This window comes from Helianthus annuus, chromosome 10, assembly GCF_002127325.2.
Source record: "Helianthus annuus cultivar XRQ/B chromosome 10, HanXRQr2.0-SUNRISE, whole genome shotgun sequence".
Lineage (NCBI taxonomy): Eukaryota > Viridiplantae > Streptophyta > Magnoliopsida > Asterales > Asteraceae > Helianthus > Helianthus annuus.
In genome coordinates, this window is record NC_035442.2 from 149,156,504 (window position 1) to 149,165,326 (window position 8,823).

The following is an 8,823-nucleotide window of genomic DNA, read 5'->3' on the forward strand; positions in this document are numbered from 1 at the left end:
CTTCTGATCGACTCGTCAGGTCGTCAAACGTTCCTACAAGTGGTATCAGAGTTCAGGAGGAAGAGTTCTTACTGTTTAGCTCGATTATCGCTCAAAATTCTGATTACTACACCTTCTTTCATCAATTCAGGGAATTTTACCGGACAAAATTGGACCAAAATTTCACCGATTATGTATTATTGAACATAGATAAACCCCTGAAAGTTTGAGGCTGAAATTCAAAGTAAAAATGGGTCAAAACTTGTTCCGAATTAGGTCCGCTTTTACGGCATCATAGAGGTCCGCTCCAAAATTCATAAAGGTTCGCTCCAAAGAAGTTGGTTTGGTTCGCTTTTAGGACATTTTTCATAGATCCGCTCCAAAAACTTTACAGATCCGCTCCAAACTTTGGTCCGCTCCAAATTCGATTAGTCCGCTCATTTGACCATCCGGTTCGCTCCAAATGTTTCAGCTGGTCCGCTCGAACTGCCAATCTGGTCCGCTCATAGTGACTGATTGTGGTTCGCTTTTGTGAACAAATCAGATCCGCTTATTTGACCAAGTAGGTCCGCTCGAGTGAACAATCCAGTTCGTTTTTGTGATCGTTATCTGTCTCGCTTTTGTGAAAATGGCGATGGTGTTTGATGAAGAAGTAATAGTCTCAGCAAAAGAAGTAGTTGAAAAAGTTCTGGTTTTTTATCACTCATCTGATGAGGAAAGTGACCATTATGAAAAAGAAATCCGGAGACTTGAATATCTTCGACAACATCTTCAACCTGATCAACGTTGTTCAAATTTATATTATGTCGATAAAATTGAAAAATTGAAAGAAAAGATCAGAGCTGAGAAAGAAGTAAAAGCAGCAACAAAAGAAAAGCAAATCAAACATAGTGTGATAAGAAAAGTTGAAGAATCTGTGAAGAATGAATCTTCAAGTTCTGCATCAGTGTGCTCTAAATGTGACGACTTTAAGACTAACAATGACAAACTCTTGAAGGATGCGGAAAGTTTGACATCAAAAGTCAAGAAGTTGGAAGACGAGAAGCAAACTGATGAAAAACAGATTCTAGCTTTGAAGGAAAATTGTGAGAAACTGAAAGCTGAAAATGACAAACTGTTGGATGGGTTGAACAGTTTGACATTTGAAAACAAAGGTTTGAAAGAAAATGTAAAGGTTTTTGAAAACAAACAGAAATCATCAGAAAATGACGATTTCTGGATAAAACTTGAGAACAAAAATTTGAAAGCTAATGAGACAAAATTTCAAGAACAGATAAAAGTTTTGGAAAATGAAAAATCTGTTCTTGAAAACATGAAGAATGAGAATGAAAAATCTATCAAGTCTCATCTTGAACGAATTTCTCAGCTTGAAAAAGAAGCTGAGAATTCAAGAATCAAGATTGATGAACTTGAAAAGAAATTGATAGGTTTTGTGACTGCATCAGACAGTTTGAAGTTTCCCTGTCCAAAACCAATCAACTCTGTTCCAATAAGTGACAATGTCACAAACTTTGACAATGTCAAAGTTGAAGATTGCGATGAGAAATCTGATGATGTAAATGAAAAAATAGAAAAACAAAAATTGTTTTTAAAATTAAAAGAAAAATTTCAGAAAACTGTTTTACAATCGACTGAAAAAGGTGAATGTTCTAAACAGAAACCTTTGAAGAAGAAAGTAGAACAGAAACAAAAAGATAATAAAAGTTCATCAGATCGATCATCCAATCAAAATGAAAAATTACAAAAAGTAAAAAATGAAAATTCAAAAATTGTTGGCAATAAGTGGTGCAGGTCGGACCACATGGCTCAAAAGTCAAATCCAGCAATCAACAGGAGAAAGGAATATCACCAAGCCAGACAATGTTATGATCTGAGCGTTTGGTGTGAAGGTGGTATATGGTACGATAACAGAGTGTGTTACCGATGCGGTTATCAAGGACACATTGCTGTTAACTGCCAGGGTTGGAATTATGAGACCAAAAGATGCTTCAATTGTCAGATCAAAGGTCATATTGCTAGAGATTGCCCAAGGAGATCAAATGAAAGATCGAGGGTTGTATCTCAGAAAGTGGCAAGAATTCCAGTCAAGGTCAAGCCCGAAGAACTAAAAGTTCAAGAACCAAAAGTTCAAAAACCAAAAGTTCAAGAACAGAAGGTTCAAGAGACGAAAGTGAAGCTTTCTCAAGGGCAAAAAGAAAGACTAAGGAAGAAGAGGAAGAAAGCGAGAGAATATTTGGAGAAGATTTTGTCCTCGGGTTCACCGGACAGATTGAATAAGAGTTCTGATGAATCAACTCCCTCGGCTGCAAAGTCAAGCAAGATGAATTCATCAGATACAAATCTGAGGACAAAAGAGGAAAAGAGGAAGAAGAAAATGGTCGGCGATGAATCTGACAGGTCAAAGTCAGACAAGCCACCTGCAGGCAATGATTCTGGTTCGTCAAAACCAGAGGAGCCATTGGTTGAGGTAAAAAAGGAGAATTCAGATTTAACAATGGATGATGCAAATTTTCCACCATTGTTGAATAAGAATTCGAAATCACCCAAGGACCGTCAGGCTTGGGTGAATATGTTTAAATAGAAAAACCTGACTTGCCGGAGCTCCCAGGTTGGTAAGCGTGGAGCATGAATCGGCATCTTTCTTAAAATTTTATTCGGTAACGTCATTCATTCAAAAGGTAAAAGATTTGTTTGTGATTGATTCAAGTGGTTCAGATTTTGAATCAGATCAATCCTACAAGTAGTTAATCAAGGTCATTAAATTGAACTTGAGTTAATTACATGATTTGATCCCCAGAATCTACAAATGATTGGTAAACAAACTAAGTTTTCCGGAAAAACCATTTTGATTAAAACAAACTTAAGTGTTTTGAGATCATAATGGGAAAATTGTTTGTTGAGAGGGGGAGTTCTGATTGTTTACGTCAAGTGGATGGCGAATCGAAGCAATTCGATATCATGTTGTCAATTTTTTGTACAGTTTGTTTCAAATTTTCCCAGAAAATCAAAATTGAAACATATTTTGATTTTAGGGGGAGTAAAATTTTAAAAAAATTAGAAAATTTGAAAATGTCAAAAACATTGAAAAATTAAAAATGAGTTTTGGTGCAAATAGGGGAAATGATAGTACATCAGCTAGACTGGCACAGTACGCTAAAGATTTGTAGTGATTAAAATGCAATTAAGCAGTCTCGCTAAAGATGTGTCGGTAGGTTTTCACAGAGTTAGTAGATCAGTTTGGGATATAAACATAAATTTTACTTGCGTCTACGTGGGGAACACCTCCAGGATATATAGGTAACCCCTGAAATCCTGTTTGAAGGGTCCTGTATTCTGAGATACTAGGTCTTTATGCTCAGTGATATCTGGGGTATTATCCCGGGACTTCTGCTGTATGGAAGTACTGACCTAGTCCCCAGATAATACTTTCTGCAAAAAGCTTTGAAATATAAGCTAGCCCTCAACAATCTGATTAAACAATAAAATTGATAATCTTTGCTATTGTAAAAAAGATCCTCTAAAGGGGACCCACCTAAATTCGAAGCCGTCATCTCTCTGCGTATACGGAAGTATCGACCTGAGCTCTCACGGCCCTCGCACATAACCCCTTAACATATATCAGCTGTGGTATACTCACCTGTAAGACTGAATACTGGGGTCTGGATACGGGAGTATATACTGAGGTGGGACACATGTAGATGTTTAAGTTCTAAAACACTAAATCTGTATCCCGAACAGGTTGAACATTTTGTGAGAATTTAAGTGGATCAATATATCGACAATCAACGCGAACTGTTTAAAAGCTTAAAATGAATTAACAGCTTAACGGTGCTAGTGTCTAGTCAGCAGCTGATATGATCCTCTTGCACGAACTCACAAAAATATGTTTGTACATATTTCATTTTTGCATTTTAATTGATGTTATTGCATTTGTGTTTCATATTTTAAAAATTCAAAAAGATTTTCGACAACTGATGTTGAAGAGCTGAAATTCAAAATCTCAAAGGCTAAACAAGATGAATAGTTGGTTTGGTTAAAGTGATTTGAAATGGTTAATCAGATTTTGGAAAGTTTAATAAATTGTTAAATGTGAAAAATTCTTGAATATTCTTAAATGATTAGTTGATTCATTAAGTTGAATCACAATTGTGTTTGTTTGTGATAGATTGTTTGAGTTGTGCAGGTTTCTGATCCTGTTGCTACGGAAAGCCAGGAGATACATCAGAACCTGAGAAGAAGTTTGATGAGATAAAGCCAGGAGATGATTTCAATGGTGGTAACAAATCCCAGACGACAATCCTAGAATGATGATAATGGAAAGTCTGATGAAAGTTATAGCCAGAGAAGGATCCAGGCATATGATCCCAGGCAGAGTTTCTGAAGAAGACTGATCGAAATCGATAATGTCATGTTGAAGACTCTCACTGAAGATTCCGTCAACATTCAAGGGGGAGTCTGTTGGTGCAGTTGTCTGTCGACTACATCTTAGTTCGAGTCTTAGGCTAGGGCTGATTGTATAGTGAACGGAGTTTTGGATAGGTCCGCTTATAGGTCATATTAGGAGGTCCGCTTATAAGTCACCATATAGGTTCGCTTATATGACAATGATATAGGTCCGCTTATATGGACATGTCCATATAAGCGAACCCTGTTGTCTATATATAGGGGACCATATGACCGGATCTAGGTGTGTGTTTTGAAGGTGTAACGGCGAAGCCTTGCCAATTTGTCTCCGGAACTTGTAAATTGTTAGCAGATTAATAAATGAGACGTTAAATAGTGAAATCAAGCTATACGAAGACCGAATCAATGAATTCCGCCTCTGATTCAGTCTAAGCACTCTTCTGATCGACTCGTCAGGTCGTCAAACGTTCCTACAATCATTGCCCGCTATTTATTGTTATTCGCTATCTAACATATAGGTACCTTATCGTTATTTGTCGCTATTCACCGTTAACAACTATGGTGCCCGCTATAGCGAATAGCGTAGCGAAGCGAATCGCTCACGTGTCGTTATATAGTTGGTAGCGACAATTAGCGGATTTTTGTAAAAAAAATTTTAATTTGTTGGTAAAATATACATGTAAAATATTTCTAAAATTTTCTTCTAGTGTATCGCTAAACATGAAATAGCGCCCGCTATTTTAACACTATCGCTACGTAACGTATATGTAGCTTATCGTCATCATCAGCAATTTGTAAGTATCTTATAAGTATCTTTCATGTGCGCCAGTGGACAGCAATAGCAGTTTCTGATGACCCCATCTACACAAAAAACTAACAGATTAAATTATTAAACCATGAAATTGTTACGTTCACTGATTTTATTTCTTGTATGTTTTTATTATTCTAACAAACTTAATGGAAACTAAAACTAAAATAATGATGCGAAAAAAGAAACAAACCACTGGTAATGTAGCTCAAATCTGTATTCAACAAAAGTAGTGCAATAAGTTTGGTAGTAAATATAATTATGACAAATTGTAGAGGTCGTGATGCAGGTGACGTTTCTTCCAAAATACCATCTCAATTTGGGGAATAGAACCATAGGACTTTAGATGGTAAAAAAAAAGTTTTAACTTTAAAATTTGTAAATGTGCTAACTATTGATAAGATAATGACTATTGTATTATATTATAAATAAAAATTAAGAAATATAACATAAAAATGCATCAAAGTGGAAGAATAACAGTTTACCCTATTTGAATGAAGACTTGTAACCCTAAATCAGTTGTGTTGTTGGTTCCTGAAAAAAAACACACGATGGAAATATCATAATCAAGTCCATGTCTACCACTATTTCACATCATCAAAATCATTTGAAAAGTAAATGAATAACACTATGAAGTCCTAATTTAAAACAAAATTAGCCATTCAAAAGTTACTCGATTTCAAGTTTTTGCTTGTCTACAAACTTCGTCGGAATGTTTTCCATGTTCGAGAGTCCACAAGGTAGTAGCTAACATCTTTTTTAGTTTTCGAACCCTCCCCGGCCTTCTTCTTCGAGCTACCGTGTTTGCCACCCAACCCATGGTCTTGCTTTACAAATAAAGTGTATCACCGGTTTTAGGGTCACCAATCAGGAACTACCCACAAAAGATACCGCTTCCTCTGCCATCTCCACCCAGAACCAACCTCCATCTTGTTCACATGAATCATAATTTCACAACATTTAATCGAAAAACATGAAAATGTTTGGTTTGTTGCTTAAATCACGATTTTTGAAAAACCCGTAATCGTTGAAGAAATCCTTAGACCTTCAATTTTGTTTAACAAATAACATGACAAAGGGAGAACATATATCAGAGGATGATTACAAAGGATGATTACAAACCTGCTACTCTTCAATCTCTGTACGGCTGGAGTTTTAGGGTTTGAAAAGGAATGAAGAAACTAAAGAACGGATTGATTGGGTATATTGTTCATTAGGGTTTGTTGATAAATTCAACGTCAGATGGGAAGTTGAAGTAGAAGGAGGAGGATGAACAACAGGAGTGAAGGAGAAGAATGTGGCGATTGAGAGATTTAGGGTTTTTAGGAAGAAGAAAGCACATAGCGTGAAAGAGAAGCTGTGAGGGTTTTAGGTTATTTGACTATTTAAATAATCGGGTCATAACCTCAAAATGGACACCGCGTAGACCCATATCTTGACCCGAGAAGTTTCCCGCCAAAACTATTGTGAGAAGCTCTAAGAACATGCCACATCAGCCCAAATCTTTATGTTTATTATATATAATAGATAATAGAATAGATATTAGATATATATCGTTGTTAATTTGTGGTTTTCATTATGTTTAATAAGACGTAAAACTTTGTTTCGATTTTTAAAAGTCTAAGAAGATTTGATATTTTAAAACTTTTATCACTTGGATTTCTTTATGTAAGGTTACAATATGATTATTATTTGTAAACTATTTTAAAGGCTAAGAAGATTTGATATTTTAAAACTTTTATCACTTTGATTTAGGTAAGCTTACAATATGATTCTTATTTGTAAACTAGGAGTTAAGATTATAAAGGAGGTAAATATCCATAATGATATAATTTCACAGTACTTCATATGATTCGTTCACCATTAAGGCATTAATGGTTCTTGAAATTATATTGTATGTGTTGATGCAACAAATACTAGACCGAGGATGGTAGCTGAGGTGGTTAGGCAAAAGGGCTGAAGGGTTCAGTTTTGCCTAATGCAGGTCGCGGGGTCCTTCCACGTTTGCAAAACGTGGAAGGAGGTTCACTAGTATGTAATTGTTATTTGCTTTGAAGTTCTTTCTCCGAGGCAAGCTCGAATCCAGAAAAGAAAGCAAATAGAACGAGTGTGTGGTGAATGTGATGAAGAGTAACTTGGAAGTGAGCAAGTACTCTATGAATGACCAGAGATGAGGGAATCTTTCTCTGTTTCGGAATGTCTTTGGAGTGAAATGAGCTGTCTTCTTATAGGGGAAGACATCTCCTAAAATGGTATGTACAAGACTAGTGGAACCTGTTTGCAATGGAGGGTTTCCCCTTTTGGGGTTGAAGGCTTTGGACCCCTGGTTAATAGCGTGTATCCGTGCAGACCTGCTCTGATTTTGTGGGCGTGAGTTGGTGAGACGAGTTCTCAGATGTGATTGATTACTGTTCCTCGCTTTTCTCACTTTACAGCTTTTCATCCGGTGAACCTTTCAACCTTTTAAGCATTTGCATATTTAGTCATCTTATTTAATCTTGGGCTACCCCCGTCATCAGCCCCCAAGTCAGAGGTTTTTGGGGTAGTATGCTCAAAGACTTCTGACTTTTATGCATATGTTTTGTTATTTAAAGGTTTCAAGGGTTCGTTGCTTGGAGGTTTGAAAAGTTGAAGGCAGTTACTTTTTGAATTTTGAATTTTTGACAGTTGATTTGATTGATGTGTGTCAGGCGGCGGTTTTGCAGGAGTTATTTATTTACCTTTATTACCCCTGTCCTAAATTCATATTTAATTTATACTTTGTAAACCTTTTCCATTTTTCTCACAATTCTTCCAAGTCTCTTCCTTCTCTGAGGTTAGTTTTCTTCTCCATTTTTCGTTTTTAGTTTCTTCACAAATGGGTGCTCTTAAAGATTTAGCAAAGTCATTCTCTCGAATGACACAAGAGGAAGTAGACTTGTTTTGTTTGGAATATGGTATTGATAAAAAATTTAACCCGACGGCCCCTTCTTGCGATGTTTCCGTTGACAAACCAAATCCTGGTTCGATTGCTTTGTATTGTCGTCATTTTCAATGGTCAAATCTTCGTTACCCTTTTTCTTTTTTCGTTTTGAACTTGCTTGAGTATTATCGCGTTTCTTTTGGGCAAGTTCATCCGAATGGGATGGCTAGGGTTTTGCACTTTGAAGTTTTGTGTCGTGCTCTTGGATACGATCCTTCTTTGTTGCTCTTCCGGAGGTTTTTTCGTTTGGCCAAGAATGGTGACTGGTTCACCTTTGAGACATCAAAGGTTGATACTTGTCTTATTTCATCCATGGTTACAACACTTGGGTCCTGGAAGGATCGATTTTTCTGGGTTTCTGAGTCTATTGTTCCTTTCAAAATGGTGTGGAGGCATCCGGATGCTGTTCTTAATGATCCGGAGCCTTCTGAATCTGAGTTGAATGATGCTTTTCTTACAGCCATTCGGGGGTGCCCTTCGAGGGTTCGTCCCTTCCCCGAACATTTGTTAGTGCTTTTAGGGGTTAGTAATATTTGGGGGAAAGCCGATCGGGATCCGGTGCTAATGAGAAATGGCATTGGTATGCATTTACCCCTTATGCCTTTTTCTTATTTCACTTTGCTTATGACTTATTTCCTTTTGTTTGTTTTTGCCAGTTATGTCTGCTTTG

General features: G+C 36.7%; 1 long non-coding RNA gene across 2 annotated transcripts; it reads right to left on the reverse strand.

Moving 5' to 3' along the window:
- Window positions 1-4,872: 4,872 nt before the first annotated feature.
- Window positions 4,873-6,366, reverse strand: LOC118483145. Of its 2 annotated transcripts, XR_004869668.1 has the most exons (4): window positions 6,314-6,360; window positions 5,865-6,120; window positions 5,677-5,725; window positions 4,873-5,244 (listed from the first exon to the last, which is right to left on the reverse strand). It is a non-coding gene; the product is annotated as an uncharacterized LOC118483145 (long non-coding RNA). The 2 variants fall into 2 exon arrangements; XR_004869669.1 differs by lacking the exon at window positions 5,865-6,120 and having other exon boundaries at window positions 6,314-6,366.
- Between the last annotated feature and the right edge of the window lie 2,457 nt (window positions 6,367-8,823).